General features: G+C 51.9%; 1 long non-coding RNA gene across 1 annotated transcript; it reads left to right on the top strand.

Moving 5' to 3' along the window:
- The first annotated feature begins 9,460 nt into the window (after positions 1-9,460).
- Positions 9,461-18,485, top strand: LOC125331775. The gene is made up of 2 exons (XR_007206185.1): positions 9,461-9,645; positions 15,286-18,485. It is a non-coding gene; the product is annotated as an uncharacterized LOC125331775 (long non-coding RNA).
- Positions 18,486-19,108: the final 623 nt, after the last annotated feature.

Raw genomic sequence — 19,108 nt, 5'->3', positions numbered from 1 at the left:
TCCAGGAAACGCCGCCGTCAGCACAGCCTCTGCTTCCATCTCTGGAGAAAGGAGGAGGGACAGCTGGGTCAGGTGGAACTGTTCCCCATTTGTGTATTGGCTTCTTCAGGAAACAATACTTGCCAAAACCATGGATAAGGATCACGTAATCATATAAACTTTTGGGATAGGCCAGGGCTCTCCCTCCTCCCAAGAGCCTCCACTCCTGATCTACCCAGAGACCAGGAGATTGCAGGGGATCTCAGGGTGTGCATGGCCCGTGGTGCAGTTTGGGCACCCTGTCAGCTGATGCCAAATGCCTTCCTGCAGAGGCTGGGGAGGAGCTGCAGCCAGGCCAGGCTGGGAAACAGCCCTGCAGGGCGTGAAAGCAGCAGCGGGGCCGCGAGGCTGCCATGGATCCCTTCCCCTGTGCCGGGCACGGCGTGTGCAGATGTGCAGCGACAGCCCCCGGCTGCTGAGGCTCAGGAGAAGGCTGAGGGAAATGCACCCACCACGCCGTCTCTCCAGATCACTCAGCATCTGGTCCAGTAGTTCGGAAGGCTTCAGATCTTTATATTCTCCTTTATCTTGGGTCTTCCCTTTTGGAGGACCTTAACAGAAAGTAGTTCCATTTCAGATGAGTGGATCTCACAAAACCAGTGCTCAGCCTGTGGGGTCAGCAGGGACTCACTGCTCACCCCTGCGATGGGAGCCGGGCTTGCGTGCAGGAACCAGCAAAGGAGCTGGAGAAGTCCTCCCTGCAGACACACCTGTAACTCAACAGCCAGAGAAGCTTCTGTCATCTCTGCTGCTCTGCATGGGCAGCACTGAGCTGCAGGAGCAGGGAGGGGATCCCGCAGGGCGAGGGCACACACGGGCACAGCTGTGTCCTGGCACCTGCAGCGATGCCCCGCTGGCCACCTTTGGGCTCTGAGCTGGCAGCTCTCCCAGGGGAAAGGCCTTGACCTACCCTCATCTTCTCCCTGAGGCTCAGTCGTGGACATGGGCTGGGAAGCTGCTTCACCAACAGGTTCAGCTGCAAAGAAAGTCAGGACAGAAGAGCTCCCCTGGCACTGTTGGACATCCTCAGGCTCCCTGGGGCCGGCAGAGGAGCCGCGCCGGGCACAGCGCCCCGGGCCACAGCCCTGGGCCCGGCCCCTTCCCTCTCTGCTCTTCTCCGGGGCTGCACAGAGCACACGCAAGGAGCAACTGGCATTGCACACGGCAAGAAGGCTGACAGCTAAATGCTCCTTCCTGCCCCGACAGCGACCCTGGGGGATCACTCAGGGCTCGAGAAGGGAGCAGGGCAAGGTTTCCAGAATCCTTTGGCCTTGAGGTGACGTTAACGAGAGTGGCACCTGAGTGAGCTCTTGCCACAGTGACACTGATCATTGTGTCAGGAAAAAGGGACATTGAGAACTTGCCTCCAGCATTCTCCAAGATCTTCACACCATCATTCGCCAGCACTTCCAGATCATCCAAGTTGCGTTGCCAATCTAGAAGGGAGCAGAGATCAGAACCATTCCATGGTGTGCTGGGATCCCCTTCTGCCTTAGGGAACTGGGCACTGCAAGGGGGTTGGGCAAGGCCCTGGGAGCCAGATGCCAATGGACATGGCCAAAGCTGCAGAGGGGCCTGGGGAGCTCTGGGCTGGCTCCTGGTCCCTCTCGTCCCTCTTTGCAGGCCCTGGGCAACATCCCAGGAGGGGCGGCTGGAGCAGCCCAGGGCCCCTCAGGGCTCTCCGGAGCACTGCCACGGTGGAAACCCTCCCTACAGCCCTGGGAAATGTGCAGCAGGCAGGGCCACAACTGCCCCTCCCTCCCTCTGCTGGGACAGCTCCCACAGCCCAGGGGGACAGAGCCAGGCCCTGTCAGACAGGGCCGGCCCTGGGGGGAGAGCTGCTGCCACACAGTCCCCCCCGAGGGCTGAGCCTGCACAGCAATTACCTCCTGTGCCTGTGGCCTTGCCTGGCATCGCCTCCCATCCTTCAGGAAATGCTGCCTTCCACAGAGCCTCTATGTCCACCTCTGGAGAAAGGAAGAGGGACAGCTGGATCAGATGGAGCTGTTCCCAGTCAGGCAGGTGGCTTCTTCAGGAAGCACTTGTCAAAGATATGGATCAGGATCAGGAAAATGCCCAGGTCCTTGGGGCTGGCCAGGGCCATCCCTCCTCCAAGAAGCCATCCCTCATGATGTCCTGGGAGACCAGGAAATTGCAGGGGATCTCAGGGTGTGCATGGCCCGTGGTGCAGTTTGGGCACCCTGTCAGCTGATGCCAAATGCCTTCCTGCAGAGGCTGGGGAGGAGCTGCAGCCAGGCCAGGCTGGGAAACAGCCCTGCAGGGCGTGAAAGCAGCAGCGGGGCCGCGAGGCTGCCATGGATCCCTTCCCCTGTGCCGGGCACGGCGTGTGCAGATGTGCAGTGACAGCCCCCGGCTGCTGAGGCTCGGGAGAAGGCTGAGGGAAATGCACCCACCTTGTCCTCCCTGCAGTTCTTTCACAATTTGTTTCAGGACGTCGTTTGACTCAAGTGATTTCTTGTGTCCTGTAGCTTTGTTCTTCCCTTTTGGAGGACCTTAACAGAAAGTAGTTCCATTTCAGATGAGTGGATCCCACAAAACCAGTGCTCAGCCTGTGGGGTCAGCAGGGACTCACTACTCACCCCTGCGATGGGAGCCGGGCTTGCGTGCAGGAACCAGCAAAGGAGCTGGAGAAGTCCTCCCTGCAGACACACCTGTAACTCAACAGCCAGAGAAGCTTCTGTCATCTCTGCTGCTCTGCATGGGCAGCACTGAGCTGCAGGAGCAGGGAGGGGATCCCGCAGGGCGAGGGCACACACGGGCACAGCTGTGTCCTGGCACCTGCAGCGATGCCCCGCTGGCCACCTTTGGGCTCTGAGCTGGCAGCTCTCCCAGGGGAAAGGCCTTGACCTACCCTCATCTTCTCGCTGAGGCTCAGTCGTGGACATGGGCTGGGAAGTCGCTTGACCATCACCAACAGGTTCAGCTGCAAAGAAAGTCAGGACAGAAGAGCTCCCCTGGCACTGTTGGACATCCTCAGGCTCCCTGGGGCCGGCAGAGGAGCCGCGCCGGGCACAGCGCCCCGGGCCACAGCCCTGGGCCCGGCCCCTTCCCTCTCTGCTCTTCTCCGGGGCTGCACAGAGCACACGCAAGGAGCAACTGGCATTGCACACGGCAAGAAGGCTGACAGCTAAATGCTCCTTCCTGCCCCGACAGCGACCCTGGGGGATCACTCAGGGCTCGAGAAAGGAGCAGGGCAAGGTTTCCAGAATCCTTCGGCCTTGAGGTGACGTTAAGGAGAGTGGCACCTGAGTGAGCTCTTGCCACAGTGACACTGATCATTGTGTCAGGAAAAAGGGACATTGAGAACTTGCCTCCAGCACGTGCCAAGGTCTTCAAACCATCATCCAGCCGGGATTCCAGATCATCCAAGTCGTGTTGCCAATCTAGAAGGGAGCAGAGATCAGAACCATTCCATGGTGTGCTGGGATCCCCTTCTGCCTTAGGGAACTGGGCACTGCAAGGGGGTTGGGCAAGGCCCTGGGAGCCAGATGCCAATGGACATGGCCAAAGCTGCAGAGGGGCCTGGGGAGCTCTGGGCTGGCTCCTGGTCCCTCTCGTCCCTCTTTGCAGGCCCTGGGCAACATCCCAGGAGGGGCGGCTGGAGCAGCCCAGGGCCCCTCAGGGCTCTCCGGAGCACTGCCACGGTGGAAACCCTCCCTACAGCCCTGGGAAATGTGCAGCAGGCAGGGCCACAACTGCCCCTCCCTCCCTCTGCTGGGACAGCTCCCACAGCCCAGGGGGACAGAGCCAGGCCCTGTCAGGACACACAGCAGCCCTGCTCTGCCCTTTCCCCACCATGGGCAGCCCTTGCAGCTGCTCCCAGGTTTCGGGACGTGTCTCCCACGGAGGGAGCCCAGCAGGACTGCTCAGTGCCCGCGTGCCCCGAGCCTGCTCGGGAGAATTCCTCTGTGCTGTGCCGCTCTTGCCCGGGCTGTGCCCGCGCTGCCCAGCAGCAGAGATGGCAGCTCAAGCCTCAGCAGGGCTCAGGCGCAGAGGCTCAGCAATTACCTCCTGTGCCTGTGCCTGGCATGGCCTCCCTTCCTGCAGCAGAGGCTGCCAATGAGCCACTGCTTCCTCCGGGAAACGCCGCCGTCAGCACAGCCTCTGCTTCCATCTCTGGAGAAAGGAGGAGGGACAGCTGGGTCAGGTGGAACTGTTCCCCATTTGTGTGTTGGCTTCTTCAGGAAACAATACTTGCCAAAACCATGGATAAGGATCACGTAATCATATAAACTTTTGGGATAGGCCAGGGCTCTCCCTCCTCCCAAGAGCCTCCACTCCTGATCTACCCAGAGACCAGGAGATTGCAGGGGATCTCAGGGTGTGCATGGCCCGTGGTGCAGTTTGGGCACCCTGTCAGCTGATGCCAAATGCCTTCCTGCAGAGGCTGGGGAGGAGCTGCAGCCAGGCCAGGCTGGGAAACAGCCCTGCAGGGCGTGAAAGCAGCAGCGGGGCCGCGAGGCTGCCATGGATCCCTTCCCCTGTGCCGGGCACGGCGTGTGCAGATGTGCAGCGACAGCCCCCGGCTGCTGAGGCTCGGGAGAAGGCTGAGAGAAATGCACCCACCACGCCGTCTCTCCAGATCACTCAGCATCTGGTCCAGAGGTTCGGAAGGCTTCAGATCTTTATATTCTCCTTTAGCTTGGGTCTTTCCTTTTGGAGGGCCTTAACAGAAAGTAGTTTCATTTCAGATGAGTGGATCCCACAAAACCAGTGCTCAGCCTGTGGGGTCAGCAGGGACTCACTGCTCACCCCTGCGATGGGAGCCGGGCTTGCGCGCAGGAACCAGCAAAGGAGCTGGAGGAGTCCTCCCTGCAGACACACCTGTAACTCAACAGCCAGAGAAGCTTCTGTCATCTCTGCTGCTCTGCATGGGCAGCACTGAGCTGCAGGAGCAGGGAGGGGATCCCGCAGGGCGAGGGCACACACGGGCACAGCTGTGTCCTGGCACCTGCAGCGATGCCCCGCTGGCCACCTTTGGGCTCTGAGCTGGCAGCTCTCCCAGGGGAAAGGCCTTGACCTACCCTCATCTTCTCGCTGAGGCTCAGTCGTGGACATGGGCTGGGAAGTCGCTTGACCATCACCAACAGGTTCAGCTGCAAAGAAAGTCAGGACAGAAGAGCTCCCCTGGCACTGTTGGACATCCTCAGGCTCCCTGGGGCCGGCAGAGGAGCCGCGCCGGGCACAGCGCCCCGGGCCACAGCCCTGGGCCCGGCCCCTTCCCTCTCTGCTCTTCTCCGGGGCTGCACAGAGCACACGCAAGGAGCAACTGGCATTGCACATGGCAGAAGGCTGACAGCTAAATGCTCCTTCCTGCCCCGACAGCGACCCTGGGGGATCACTCAGGGCTCGAGAAGGGAGCAGGGCAAGGTTTCCAGAATCCTTCGGCCTTGAGGTGACGTTAAGGAGAGTGGCACCTGAGTGAGCTCTTGCCACAGTGACACTGATCATTGTGTCAGGAAAAAGGGACATTGAGAACTTGCCTCCAGCACGTGCCAAGGTCTTCAAACCATCATCCAACCGGGATTCCAGATAATCCAAGTCGAGTTGCCAATCTAGAAGGGAGCAGAGATCAGAACCATTCCATGGTGTGCTGGGATCCCCTTCTGCCTTAGGGAACTGGGCACTGCAAGGGGGTTGGGCAAGGCCCTGGGAGCCAGATGCCAATGGACATGGCCAAAGCTGCAGAGGGGCCTGGGGAGCTCTGGGCTGGCTCCTGGTCCCTCTCGTCCCTCTTTGCAGGCCCTGGGCAACATCCCAGGAGGGGCGGCTGGAGCAGCCCAGGGCTCCTCAGGGCTCTCCCACTCCCACCACAGAAGCCCTCCCTACAGGCCTGGGGAAAACCCTCCCCCACGCTTCCCGGGGAGAAGGGAGCGCTGTCCCGGGAAGGGGGAGCCCGGCCGCCGGCTCACCTGCTCCCCGCGCTCCCATCGGAGCAGCCTGGGCAGCCCTGGCAGGCAGGGCCACTGCCAGCAGGAGCAGGAGCAAGAGGCGCAGAGCAAGGGCCATGGTGCCTTGCCCTGAGCCAGTCCCGCAGCTCTCGCTGCCACCACAGTCCTGGCACTGCTGTGCCAAGGTCAGCACCGCTGCTGCCGCCGCCGCTGCTGCCGCAACAGTTGTGGTCAGCGACGGACTGCTCGGTCGCTGTGGTGCTGTGCAAGAGCAGGGCTCTGGGACCTCTGTGACCTCAGAGCCTGCTCTGACCTCAGAGCCTGCTGTGACCTCAGAGCCTGCTGTGACCTCAGGGATGGGCAGGAGCATGTAGGAATGGATCTCAAGAGCTGCCCTCCCAGTGAGGAGAGTATGTCCTGCCAGGCATCTCCATCCAATCTAGTTTTTTTCACAAGAGCTGAGTTATATGACACCGGACAAGTCAGACATGTCATGGTTCTACCTGCAATGTCAATGTGAAGTCCATAATTCAACTCCCATTTGTGATTCCCACTATTGCAGGCAGCACCAGCCCTGCCACACCGACATCGAGTGTGTGCTCTGTGCTCAGTGCTGGGTTTTGGTGCACAACTGGCATGACAACCAGGTCTTGTCATCTCCAAAGGCAATGTCTGATCAGTGTGTGTGTGCACAGGCAGCCTTATCCAGCTGTTCATGATTATACTTGTCCAGTTACCTGGTTTTCTTCCAATCATTAATCTATTAACTCTGATTTCCTAGCTGCTGTACACCACATATTGTATTTAAAAATAAATGAGGAATGACTTCTATATACCTGGCTAAAAGCAGCAACCAAATCGTACTGTCTTGATAACTACTCAAGCCTTACAGCAAAGTGTTTTTCTACATTACACTGAATTATCAGAGAAATAAAGTGCTCCTGCATCACTCAAACTGTTTCACTTATTTTTTCCTTTGTAGATCATTTATTTGAGGGATGGAAGAACTTGTTGGCCTGCTATGAAATAGTCCAATTGAAAGCATACTGGAGAGATTTAAATATGAGCTTGAAAAAATCTGTACTCAGGAGAAAAGACGGTCATCCCAAATCTTTTAAGAAACTGGAGAAAACATAAACTTGCTATGAATTTTTATCTATCCCTTTTGATTTTAGTAATCTGCATACTTTCTATCCTGTAAGTGCTAACTCCCTACTAAGTCCAAAATGTATTTATTGGAAATCCTAACTGTTGATCAATACCTCACTAAGTCCTTACCTATCAAAGGTATTACAATTAAAAGCAAAAAAAAAAAAAAACCAGTATTAAGATACAGAAGTTTATTCCAAGATATAACCAAACGGAGATACATCTGCCCTTTTCCGAGCAGGACTCCTGGCAGCTACCCTGCAATAACTACTCCTTCTAGGCGATTCTGCGGCGAGCTAGCGAGAGCTCGAGCGGTGCCCGAGCAGAGCAGGGCCGTGGGCTGGAGCTGCCGCGCTCCGTTCCGGGCGCTCACGCCCCATCTCGTGAGCTGCCGGGGAAGTGCAGCCGCCTCCGGGCGCTGCTCGGTGTCCCCGGGCACCCCGCACAGCTCCTCACCCTGCAGCAGCTGCACTCCCCGGACGCGGGCAAATTACACCCCGCGTGAAAGATTAACACACCATACAGCACCCCGAGGAATTCACTCGATAAAGTTTTACCTTCACAAGATTAAAAACTGCATTTTAGCTGCCAAAGCATCATGGTTTAGTTTGTGCAACATGCAAAACATCTGCCTTATGAAGTCAGCAGCTGGGTCATTGTTTAATCTGTTTGTTGCTCTCATGACCACCACCAAGGCACATGTTCCCTTCCCGAATCTGGGATAAAAATTACTAATTTTGAAGTGAGACAAGACACCAGATGCACAAAACCTCCATCATTCCAACTCTATAAACTTTTAAAAAATTGTTAAGAACTGACAATTTCCATAATTTCAAAAATTTCTCAAAAGAAGAAAAAATTCTGGCAAGAATACACTGTGCATTCACAGTTTTATTTATTTACTTCAATATTTTATACTGAATATAATGATATACAGTTATATATATAAATATTATATTGAGTATACTACTCGATATTTTTACTTATTAGAATCAAAATCTATCCCAAAAATCTTGTGAAAATTAAGAGACACGGAAAACAAATGCTATGTTTGAAGTTCGATTTTAAACACAGCATTTCTCTCCCTGAGCTTGTATTAGTCCTGGTGAGTGTGATATTGCAGACACGCTAATGAGCTGAAGGACCGCTTCTCCTCGTCTGAAAGGCTCTGATACAGACCCTGTTCACCCCCAAACGTTAAAAAATCAGGAATATAACCAGAAAAGGTTATTTTGACCTCAGTGAGGTGGGGCTGGTCTCTTCTGCCGTGCCTGCACTGAGAGGATCACAGCAAGCGGCCTTGGGCTGAGGCAGGGGAGATGCAGAGGAGGCACCAGGAACATTTTCCCTGTTCGGGTGCCCAGCCTTTGGAGGGGGCTGCCCAGGGCCGTGCGGGAGTCCCCATCCTCGGAAGTGTGCGAAAGGTGTCTGGATCTGCCGCTGAGTGGTTTAGGGCTCGCAGTGTCAGTGCTGGGTGACATTAAAGGGCTCTTCCACCCTCGGTGATTCTACGGTTCTGTGCGGTGGGCCACGGGGAAGCCGAGGCCCCTAAGCCCAGTAATGGTGCTAATGCCGCGGGGTCACACCGGGCAGGGCAGAGCAGGGCCGGGCCGCGGGGTCACACCCGGCAGAGCTGGGCAGGGCACGGCACAGCAGAGCCGGGCCGGGCCGCGGGGGTCACACCCGGCAGAGCCGGGCAGGGCAGAGCCGAGCCGAGCCGGGCCGGGCCGCGGGGGTCACACCCGGCAGAGCCGGGCAGGGCAGAGCCGGGCCGGGCCGGGCCGGGCCGCGGGGGTCACACCCGGCAGAGCCGGGCAGGGCAGAGCCGAGCCGAGCCGGGCCGGGCCGGGCCGCGGGGGTCACACCCAGCAGAGCCGGGCAGGGCAGGGCAGAGCCGAGCCGGGCCGCGGGGGTCACACCCGGCAGAGCCGGGCAGGGCCGTCCGGAGGTGGAGGCGGGGAAGGGCGGGCGCGGCCCGGAGCAGGCGCGGCACGGCGGCCGCCGGGGGCGCCATTACGGGAGCGCCGTGGAACGCGCCCGAAATAAATGGCGGAGGGGGCGGAGCCCTGTTCATAGCTGACCAATGAGGAGAGAGATTCCCGCGCGGGGGCGGGACCTCGCGGCCCCACACCCAATGGGCGCGGGAGGCGGCGGGTGATGGACGGGCGGGCGGCGGCTGCGGCGGGCGGGGCGCGGCGCCCTTCCCGTGGTGCCGCGGGAGCGGCGGCCGCAGCGGCCGCGACTCCATCCGGGTCCCGCAAGTACCGGGACGGCGGGGCCGGGCGGCGGCCGCGGGGCCGGGGGGACGCGGGAGCGGCCGCGGGAGCGGGGTGCGGCGGGGGGAGGGCGGGGGTGGAGGGACTGAGCCGGAGGGCCCGTACGGCGGCCGCGGGGCCTCGGCCCGGCCTTTCCGCCGCTTCTGCCGCGGGCCCGGTTCATTGTCCTTATTCCCCTCATCGACGCCTTTTCCCCCCGTTCTCCCCCGCTCTCCTCCAGGCTCACTGGAAGGTCCGGAAGTGCCGCCCCCGGGAGCCGCCAGCGCCAGGTACGTCACTGCCGGGGCCGGGAGGACCTTGGCCGGGGGAGCCCCCCCGGTACCGGGGCTCGGGGGCTCAGCCGTGCCCGGGCACCGGGAGCGCGGCGGCGGGGGCTGAACGCGAGCCGAGGGGGCGAAAGGTGAAGAAAACCCCTTGGGAAGTAGGTGGAAGTGCTTTGGCGGCCCAGCCCCTGTCAGGGGGTCACGGGGGCTACTCAGGGGTGTCGTTTGTGGTGAGCGGCATTGCCTGGCACGGGGGCTGTGCCCTCCCCGGGCCCGTCGCCCCCAGGCAGCTCCCGCCCCGTTCCTCACGGGCGGCTGGTCCTGGAAATGGGTCGGAAGCTGTGGGACCGGTGACAGTGCGGTCCTGCAGGCAGCGTGCGGCGGCAGTGTCACGGGCACATTGCAGCCGGGCAGGTCCCGGCGTGCTCGGGGCTGGCCGCGCACCTGAGCAGCGGCTCCTCAGTGGAACAGATGTGCTCTGATACAATACGCACATGCAGTTTCTGTCCAAAGCTCTGGCTGGCCTCTGGGCGCTGCAGGAGTGGCTCTTGCCCTTGGCATGGGCAGCTCAGCCCCCGGGCCGCGTCAGGGCTCAGCACATGTGGGTTCCCGTGCGGGGCTGGTGGCACAGAGCGAGGTCTGGCCCTGGCACACTGCAGCTGCTGCTGGTGACTTTGTTCTGGCGCAGCTCAGTCAGTTTTAGATGAAGGTGTTACCCCATCAAATTGTGTTTTTATGATTTTACGTTACAACCTTCCATGAGGGTGGCAGAATACTGAAAGAGGCTGCCCAGGGAGGGCGTGGAGACATCTCCAGAGTCCTTTCTGGAGACATTCCAAACCTACCTGGATGTGTTCCTGTGTCACCTGCTCTGGTGACCCTGCCTTGGCAGGGGGTTGGACTGGATGATTTCCAGAGGTCCCTTCCAGCCTTAACAATTCTGTGATTTATTTCTGGCAGGAGTTAAAACTCAGCCTGATGGGCAAGGTCGGGATAATCCTTGTTTACCTTCCCACCTTGTCGGTGCTTCTCTTCATCTGTACTGCTCTGCGCAGGCAGTTTTGGGACTGAAATGCAAGCCTTAACTGGCAGGGAAAAATTGCTCCCATTAAAAATGTACACAGGAATAACGCTCAACAGCAGCAGTGGGGCGAACTGAATCCATCACTGAGTTTTTGAGAAAATCAATCTGTCCTTTCAAAAGCAATAAAACAATCTTTAAGAAACAGAGCATCTTCAAACATCCCCAGCTGCCAGGGGCCTTACCACACAGTTACTTGCTGATGTGGCTTCTGTTGTCAAATTTCACCAGTTTTGTTCACAGCAACACTCAGGTGTTAAATAGTCTGAACTTCCAAAAGGTTTTTTGCAGTGGTGGTTCAAACTTGCTGCAGTCAACATGCAATAATGGGCTAATTAGGGTTTTTTTTTTTGCCCCATGATAGTTAGCCTCGTGAAGAGGGACTTAGTAAATAGCTGTATTGGGATATTTTGAATAGAAAATTGCTGGCTGTAATTTTTTTTCACTGAGTTTTTCCCAAGTTGAACTCTGTGTATCTTATATGCAACCTCACCTCACATAGGTCATGCTAGGAAATTATTTTGCATACTAATAGTGGAGATTTAGTACTTCCTTAGTTGAAAGGAAGTTTAGATAAAACATGAGTTCACTTGCTTTGTTTTTCTACTGCAATGAGCTGTATCCTTACTTCACTTTCCTTTTGATAAATGCCTTCTGTATTTTCCTCTGTTTTTAGTAGTGGAAAACGTCAGTTCATTTGCAAATAGTGAAAGGCTCCTGGGGCTTATAGAGGGCAACAGATGTTTGATTATGTTGCCAGTTAATAATATAACACAGCACTCTTGAAATATTTTTGTGCACTGATTTTCGTGCTGAATTTGTGTGTAGTTGTTATAATGTGTAAACTTTCTGCAGACAAAGTGAGCCTGCTTGCTCCTAGCATGTCCTAAGAGACACAAATCTAGTGAATAAGTCCACAGTTGTGTATTTTATGTATATATACGTACACACACGTTTTTGTTTGATGCAGGACCAGATAACCAAATGGATGCTTTCCTTTGAGAAGGGCACTGAGGCCTTTGTAATGTTTGAAGCTGAAGTGTACTTGTATGTACTTATTTATAAATATCTGCCTTTATTCTGTGTACTGAGAGAGGTGTACTCCAAGAGGAGTAAAAAATGTGACCATTTTGGTGTAGTCATTCTCAATCCACCCTGAGGTTTCACAGCACTGTGCAGTGCTGTGGCACATGCACCCCTTAGATGCAGAGAGTTTAATACTAATGCTGTAAAATCGAGTGTGTGTAGGGAAGGATGCCAGGATTTGTGTTCCTTTGGTTCTCTGCTCGTAGCAGAAATCATTAATTGTGCTCACATACTTTACTTTTCCACAGGAGATGGGCTTCACTTAGTGCTTGAGTGGCCAGTGGGGACTTCTCATTTCTCTCAGGCCATGGTTTCTAGATATTTATATTCCATCTATAACTACATGGTTAGAAAAATAAATTAAAACCAAACACACTAATTGAAAATGTAGTGAAACAGTAATATCTTGTGATAATTAGTTAAAGCCAGAATGCTCTCTGTTAATTAAATGCAAGTGGGGTATAGATTCTGGGAAAAAAACCCTGTATTTCCAATTGAAGCAGTAGATAAAGGCATTATTGGTAGCAGTCAGTGCTATTAATCTTAATGTTATGTAAAAAATTCCACAAAATACCATTGTGGGCACATATCCCTGTCTTGGTGTGCAGACTGTGGTGCTGCCCAAGAGCACATCTGTGCATTTGTATGTGCTGGGACTACTTGTTCTCCTTTTCTCCTCTGTACAGTTTCTCAGCTGAAAGCACCTTTCTGGTGTGATTTACACTTGCTCCAGCGTAGTGCTGCTCAGTGGGCTGGCAGGTCCAGAAAAAGGTGTTAAATCTTTCAATTTTGGGTCTAAGCAGGGGACTCTTAAAAAGGTGCCTGGGCTTGAGCTGGGAGGTGTTACCTTCAGATTAGCACATTATTAAGACAAAGGAAGGCACAATCCAAAACTGAATATGGGAGAGGAAAAATTCTTAGTTTATGCTAAAGCTTTTGTGTCAGTCACTATGTGGTTCTCCTGAGCCTGTTGTGGGATGAGGGGCTGAGATGTGCCTGTAGCACGTGATGACAGGCAGTGCAGGGGTGGTTGAGTGGAATGAGGGGAAGCCGTATCAGGAATAATGACGTTTGTATCAATTGTGCTGCTCCCTTTCTTCCTGTAGTCCACTCCAGTCAAACAAAAACCCCATGGAATGAGCACATTTGAGGTAGGAGTGTGCGTGCAGTCATTTGGGATGCTTGGCACGGCTGGAGAAGGCGGCAGACATTCACTCAGCGGAAGCTCGTGGGATTCAGGAAGTGCGGCTTCAGTGCGGGGAGCGCTGCTGGAATCCAGGGGTAAAAGTGTGAGGAGTTGGTGTTGGAGCTGTTCCTGTAAATCCCGGAGCTCCATCGTGTGGTGGGAGCTGTGCAGGCCTGAGCTGCAGCCTCGGGACCACGTTTGGGAGCTGGGGCTGCTGAGATTGTCCAGCTCCACAGTTCGAGTCAGTTTGTCTGCTTTCTCTGCTTCGGGGATTTTAAACACGTGCTGACAGGAAAAGCAGCCCTTGGGAACCTGGCTTTTTTGACAGGGAAAGCAAATGACCCAGGTACTGCTTAAAGCTTGTCTCTCATGGCGTGTGTTGTGCTGAAGGGGTGAACGTGCGGGTGCACAACCCTGAGCTCCTGGGTGCTGCGCTGGGTGTGACATCAGCAGCACAGTGACTTCAGCAGCAGGGAGCCTTTGCAGCTCTGCATTCACTGGGGATGAGAACATACCAGATCAGTAGAGGCTGTGCCAGGAGGATAGTTTGTCAGGCTTCCCTGTCTCTGCGAGTGCCAGAACCCCCTGATGCATGGTATGAGAGAAGCAGCACACAGCAGGCCCCCAAGGGGACCTGGCAGATCTCATCTGTCAACATGGCATGTAGGTGATCTAGCTTGGAACGACTGTTAGAAATAATCCACGAGTTAAAAATGCCCCAAAGTGTGCAGGGTTAATGTAAAGCAGAATGCTAATTACCTGGACTTTGCAGGAATACACAGGAAACAGAAGTAAAAGCAGAAAGTAACCTGAACTTCTTCCAAATACAGGATTTTGGCTAGAATTTTATTTCTTTTAATTACACACTCCTCTAGTAGTAAAAACAAAAAGTAGTACCTGAGTGATGTAAGATAAAATGTAATTGCCTTTCTGCAATAGGTAGAGGACAGGTTACCTGATCATCTTTCATAAAGTGCATTTGTTACAGAAGGAGGCTTTCCTCATGGCCTGTGTGCACTTCACAGTCACAAGCCAGACTGACAGCATAGCAATTGAAGTTAAGTAATATTTTTTCAAGGACATTTTTAACCTTAAGTAACAGCATTTTCAGACCTGCAGTAGATGAAGGGCTCCTGTTTCAGAAAGGTGGAAGGAGACGGATTCCTGTGGATTGAGGTGCTACAGGTACTGAACAGGAGAATCTAGTGGTGGCAGTACGAAATGGTTTAGAATCGTAATGCTTGATTGGGCAGTCCTGCTGTCAATGGAAATAAAAATAAAAGTTGTTTGATATATCTCAGGTTGGGTAGGTTTGCAACTAAACTTTGTCTAAAGGTGGAGAAATGAACAGATGAATTTCTAGGTTTATTGTAATCCTTGTGTCTCTCAGGCTTAATTTTAAAAAGAAATTCAAAAGCATTGCCTTACATGTTCTGTAAAATTTAAACAGGTCTGTAACACCTATTCAGGTTTTCAAAGTGCTTTGAACATTTTCAGTACATCACAGAACCATCAGCTTCATCCTAAAGCTCCTTCAGAAGCTAAACGTGGGGCTTCATTAACTTCATGGGGTCAGTGTGAAACTGAGGGTGCAGAGTTGGTGCTGTGCAGCTCAGCTCCCTGGCCAGGCTGCCTCTCCCACTGAGGAGTGGGAATTCACAGGGGTTCTGCTCAGCTGGTGAAGGCTTGGATGCAGGAACAGGGAGCTGAAAGGAATGTCAGCTTCCCTGCCGAATGTCAGCTCTGCCTGAGCTGATTTAAAAGGATTTGCTGGGGGCCAGTGCTCTGTAAAGGTTTGACTCTGGCCAGGAGCTGCTGTTCTGATTTATTCCTGCTTTGGCCAACGGGAAGTTGCTGCTTGTGTCCATGCTGAAGTTCATTTTCTGGTAGATGTGTAAGTTAACAAAAGCAAATAATGGGATTTACACCAGTTAAAAGCAAGATTTTAAGGTTGATTCACCCAAATTTGTCATCACTATTTGTATAAAGGATTCTGTAGTAAGGCACTGAGGGGGCTGGTAAGTAATTTGATTTTCTGTCTGTCCAAGGAATAACGTCATCCTTTGTGTGTGAATGCACGGGATCACGCGCTGTGTGCTTGGCAAGGACACGAACGTGCATGAGGGTGCTCTTGTTCTGTCAAGGCTTTGTTTGGAGAGTGGGCTGACAACAGCAGTGTACAACTGGGATCAAGTACTAGTAAAATGTATTTAATGTTTTAAAAACTGCTTTGCTCTAAACATTCTCAACTATTGTATAAACTACCTGCACAAACAATAATTTTGCTTTCCAGCCCTGTTCTCGAGCTGTCCTTGCTAAGAAGGGGATTCTGAGTCACACATCTGTCTGGCAAGTGTTTTCATTTCAGTATTCTAAGAGTTTTTTACTTCAAGATGATGTTGAGCTGCGTTAATGTAGAAATTGGCTTTAAAGTTACGTCAGCAGCAGTTAGAGAAACTCAGACTTCTTTCTGATGAGAAAGCACGTATTTTCAGTGGCCTTTTGGTAAGGCAGTTTAACAATTAAATGTCAGGGTAGAGGCCATAATCTTATTGAGTTTTGTTTCTAATAAAAGAATTCCTGTGCACAAGACTTAATGTAATTTAAGACTGGCAGAAAAAGCTTGAAGCAGTGCTTTTGACAGTACATGACTTTTTTTTTTTTTGAGCTATTGTTACAATGGGTGAAAAGGTCACTCTATGTAGTAATACTTACTTAATCAGAATTACAGATATTGGGGTCTCATCCTGATCCATGTAAATCAGTCACATAGCTGTGGTCCTAGATTTCATCATTTTTGAGTTCTAAAGAGGAGGAAATGTATGTCTGCCTACAATGTTTCTGATAGACTTTTCTTTTGATTTCAGGTGAGAAGTTACATCTGTGGAACACCACTAGTGATGTAATAGAAGTTTAATGGCTGTAGTTGCTATGACTGCTACAACTTGCTTACTTAAGAAGCAAGCAATTGGTAAAATTTTGAAATTAAGGAGCCTTATTACTAAAATAACTTCCTTACATGACTAGGGCAGTGAGGGGAAGGCTTTCTCTATGGTGAGTATTACAGATGCTGTCTGCAACTAGCCTGACTTGTCTTGACTGAAGCAGCAATCTTCCCCCAGCTCTGAAGATGCCTGCACTGTGGGATGAGGTAGTAGGTTGTATAGTTTTAGGGTCATACCCACCACTGGGAGATAACTATACAATCTACTGTCTTTCCTAAAGCAGCAGATAATCAACAATGGAAGCTTCTCAGTTTTAAGCTCAATGTCAGATTTTGCTGAACTTCTGTACCTGTAGTGCTTATTATAGGACAAAAGACTTGTGTAATAGCTGTGGGAATTGTGTTTAGATTTTTCTAGTTCTTGGAAAAGCTAGGTATCATTCTGCATTAATTTTTCTGCTCTAATGAATAAAAAAAAGAGAATAGATTATTCCTGTATGTATATGGAGGGGTAATCAAATATAAAGTACTGGTGTTCCTCTTGTTGGGGTGTTTAACTTTGCTCAGTGACATATCAAACATCCTTCAGAATGAAACTGGGGTTGGCTGTGTGAGCTCTTTGCTGAAGTGTGTGCTTCTCTGTCAGAGTGAGGTAGTAGATTGTATAGTTGTAGGGTAGTTATTTTACCCTGTTCAGGAGATAACTATACAATCTATTGCCTTCCCTGAGGAGTAAAACAAACTGCGCTCCCTGCAGTCAGTCGTGGGCTAAAAATACTCATGGAGTGAAAACAGATAAATCAGGGTTGTAAAGCATCAGTGCCAGAATGTACAGGACTGGCAGTCAGTGTGAATGCTGCAACCCCCACAGGGTATATTTGACTTAACATGACTTGTCTCCCAAGGTGAGTGGCACAGTGCTGGCTGGAGATGGAAAATGCCCGTGTTCTAGGTAGGGAGTGGAACACTGCAGAGGGGGAAGTTATTCCAAGCCAGTCAGGAGAGTGTAAAATACAGGTGGCTCAAGCTTGTACATTGTGACTTGAACTGTTTTGACACTCCAGTTTCCATAATGTATTAAAATTCCATGACTCCCAACTGCTTGGTGAAAGTTGGAGGGAAAACTTAAAATTATCCTTTGTTAATAAGTCTGCACATTTTTTCTCCAGCTTTTCCAGATTCAATGCAAAATTTAAGTGTTGGCCAATTTTGGCCAAAACTGACCTCTCACCTTTCTGGGGGGGTGTGAAGCTATGGAGTTTGGAGCATCCAAGAGCCAGCACTTTCCTCTGAGGTAGTATTGTTTCTGTAAAAAGACTTTTTAAGCTTATTGCATTCTCTTTTCTCCTGCTGTCCTTGGTGTACCCAGTCTGTAACTGGTTCTGTGCTAGCATGCCCAGCAAGCAGCTTGCTGTAGTAACAAAAATCCCATGGAAATAAATGCTTTTTGGGATGGCAAGTTTAGCTTAGCCAGAGTGAAAATGGAGCCATTCACAAGTGTTACAAGGAGTGAGCCACTGTTAGTAAGTGCTGACAGTGTCCCCTTGGAGTGTGTGCCCAGCCAGGGCAGAAGACCCAGAGCAGCTGGTGAGCTAAAGTCCTCCAGAGAGTGAAGAACTGCACAGAGGAAGCATTGGGCTCCTAGGAAGAGGTAGTAGGTTGCATAGTTTTAGGGCAGGGATTTTGCTCACAAGGAGGTAACTATACAACCTGCTGCCTTTCTTAGGGCTTTATTATAACACCAGGACCATTTTGGCTTCAGCCTACAAACCTCTGCAGCTTTGGTACATGGAGAGAAAGGACTTTCTAAGCATGTTGAGGCTTAATGAAAGCTGTGTCTTGGCAGATTTGGTCCCAAATGGAAGTGTAGGAATGCTAGCTGGAATCCAGCATGGTGACATTGGGGGCTGCCACTTTGGGGACACTGGGCTGTGGTCTCCTTGAGCTGTGTAAGTCAGAGGCTGTGTTGGGAGGGCAGCTCCTCCCAGAGTAAGCTGGTGGCCCCTGAGGTTAGGATGGAGGTGGTGTGAACTTGTTAACATCAAGGTACTGGTACTGTGTGCTCACAGGGAGCTAAAATACATCTGCCTTTCAGGGGGAAGAACTCCGGTTTTCCTTCCCCAAGAGAATCAGATTCCAGCTCCCCTGAAATCTGGTGCTTTTTCACCAGGCATGGGCACTCCAAGTGAAACAGGCTCTCAGTGGTGCCTTAGAGTCTTGCAGGAGGAGACTTCCCAGTTAAAGATGGTGGTGTGGTTTCTCATGGAATTGTTGGAATGAGTCCATGTTTTCTGATGTAATTGCACTGCACCACAGCAGTAGTTGTGGTAGGGCTCCAGCTGGACACTGTTCTGTGGGGTACAGAGACTTCTTTGCTGAGCACCTTGTAGCATTAATATGCTGTGCTTACGCCAGCCACTGTTTAAACTGCGAATCAGACACAATCCTAGATCATAAACATGTTAAGTATTCCTTATGTTGAACATTTTTGTATGAATTTTACTGTACTTTTTTTTGTTTTAGTTAATAAAATACAGCATTTTGTGCAACTGATGGTGAATTGCCTTTACTTTCTCCAAAATGAGGACATGAGTTTTAAAGGAAAACAGTGCCCACATTGAAACAAACTCGAGGCCATGTTTGGTCTTCACTATAATTCTATCACTAATTATAGTGTTAACTAGAATCAGTGTTAATTATTCTAGTGTTAACTAGAAATTACTCTGGCGTTAACTTCTGTTTAAGATCTTTGGTACGAGACTTCACTGTGGGTGGGGAATAAGTATTTACTGCTGAGTGTGCAGGAACTCTGCTTACTCCAGGCCTGGTTTCTGACCATGAGTTCAAATTGCTGCACAAAAATCTAGACTTCAGTTTTAGCATAGATGCAGCTGGTAAGGTATCTACAGGTGAGGCTTGGGCAGAGAAACACCAGTGAGTTTGATTTTGGCAGTACCAAATGCCTTAAAATCTCCAATATACCTAACATTTTATAACTATAAGGGGTATGCTTCCAAAAGGTTTGAATGATCTGTGCCACCCGCTGCAGCTGCTGGTTTAGCAGTCTTGTCTCACCAGGTAGTTTCTCACCTTGACTTCTCTCTGGATTCCACCCAGTAAATAGGATCTGCTCAGTGAGGCACAAGGTTGCTTTGCCTTTTCCAGGTGTGTA

Source organism: Corvus hawaiiensis, chromosome 11 (assembly GCF_020740725.1).
Source record: "Corvus hawaiiensis isolate bCorHaw1 chromosome 11, bCorHaw1.pri.cur, whole genome shotgun sequence".
Classification (NCBI taxonomy): domain Eukaryota; kingdom Metazoa; phylum Chordata; class Aves; order Passeriformes; family Corvidae; genus Corvus; species Corvus hawaiiensis.
This window is presented reverse-complemented; position numbering and strand designations above follow the sequence as displayed.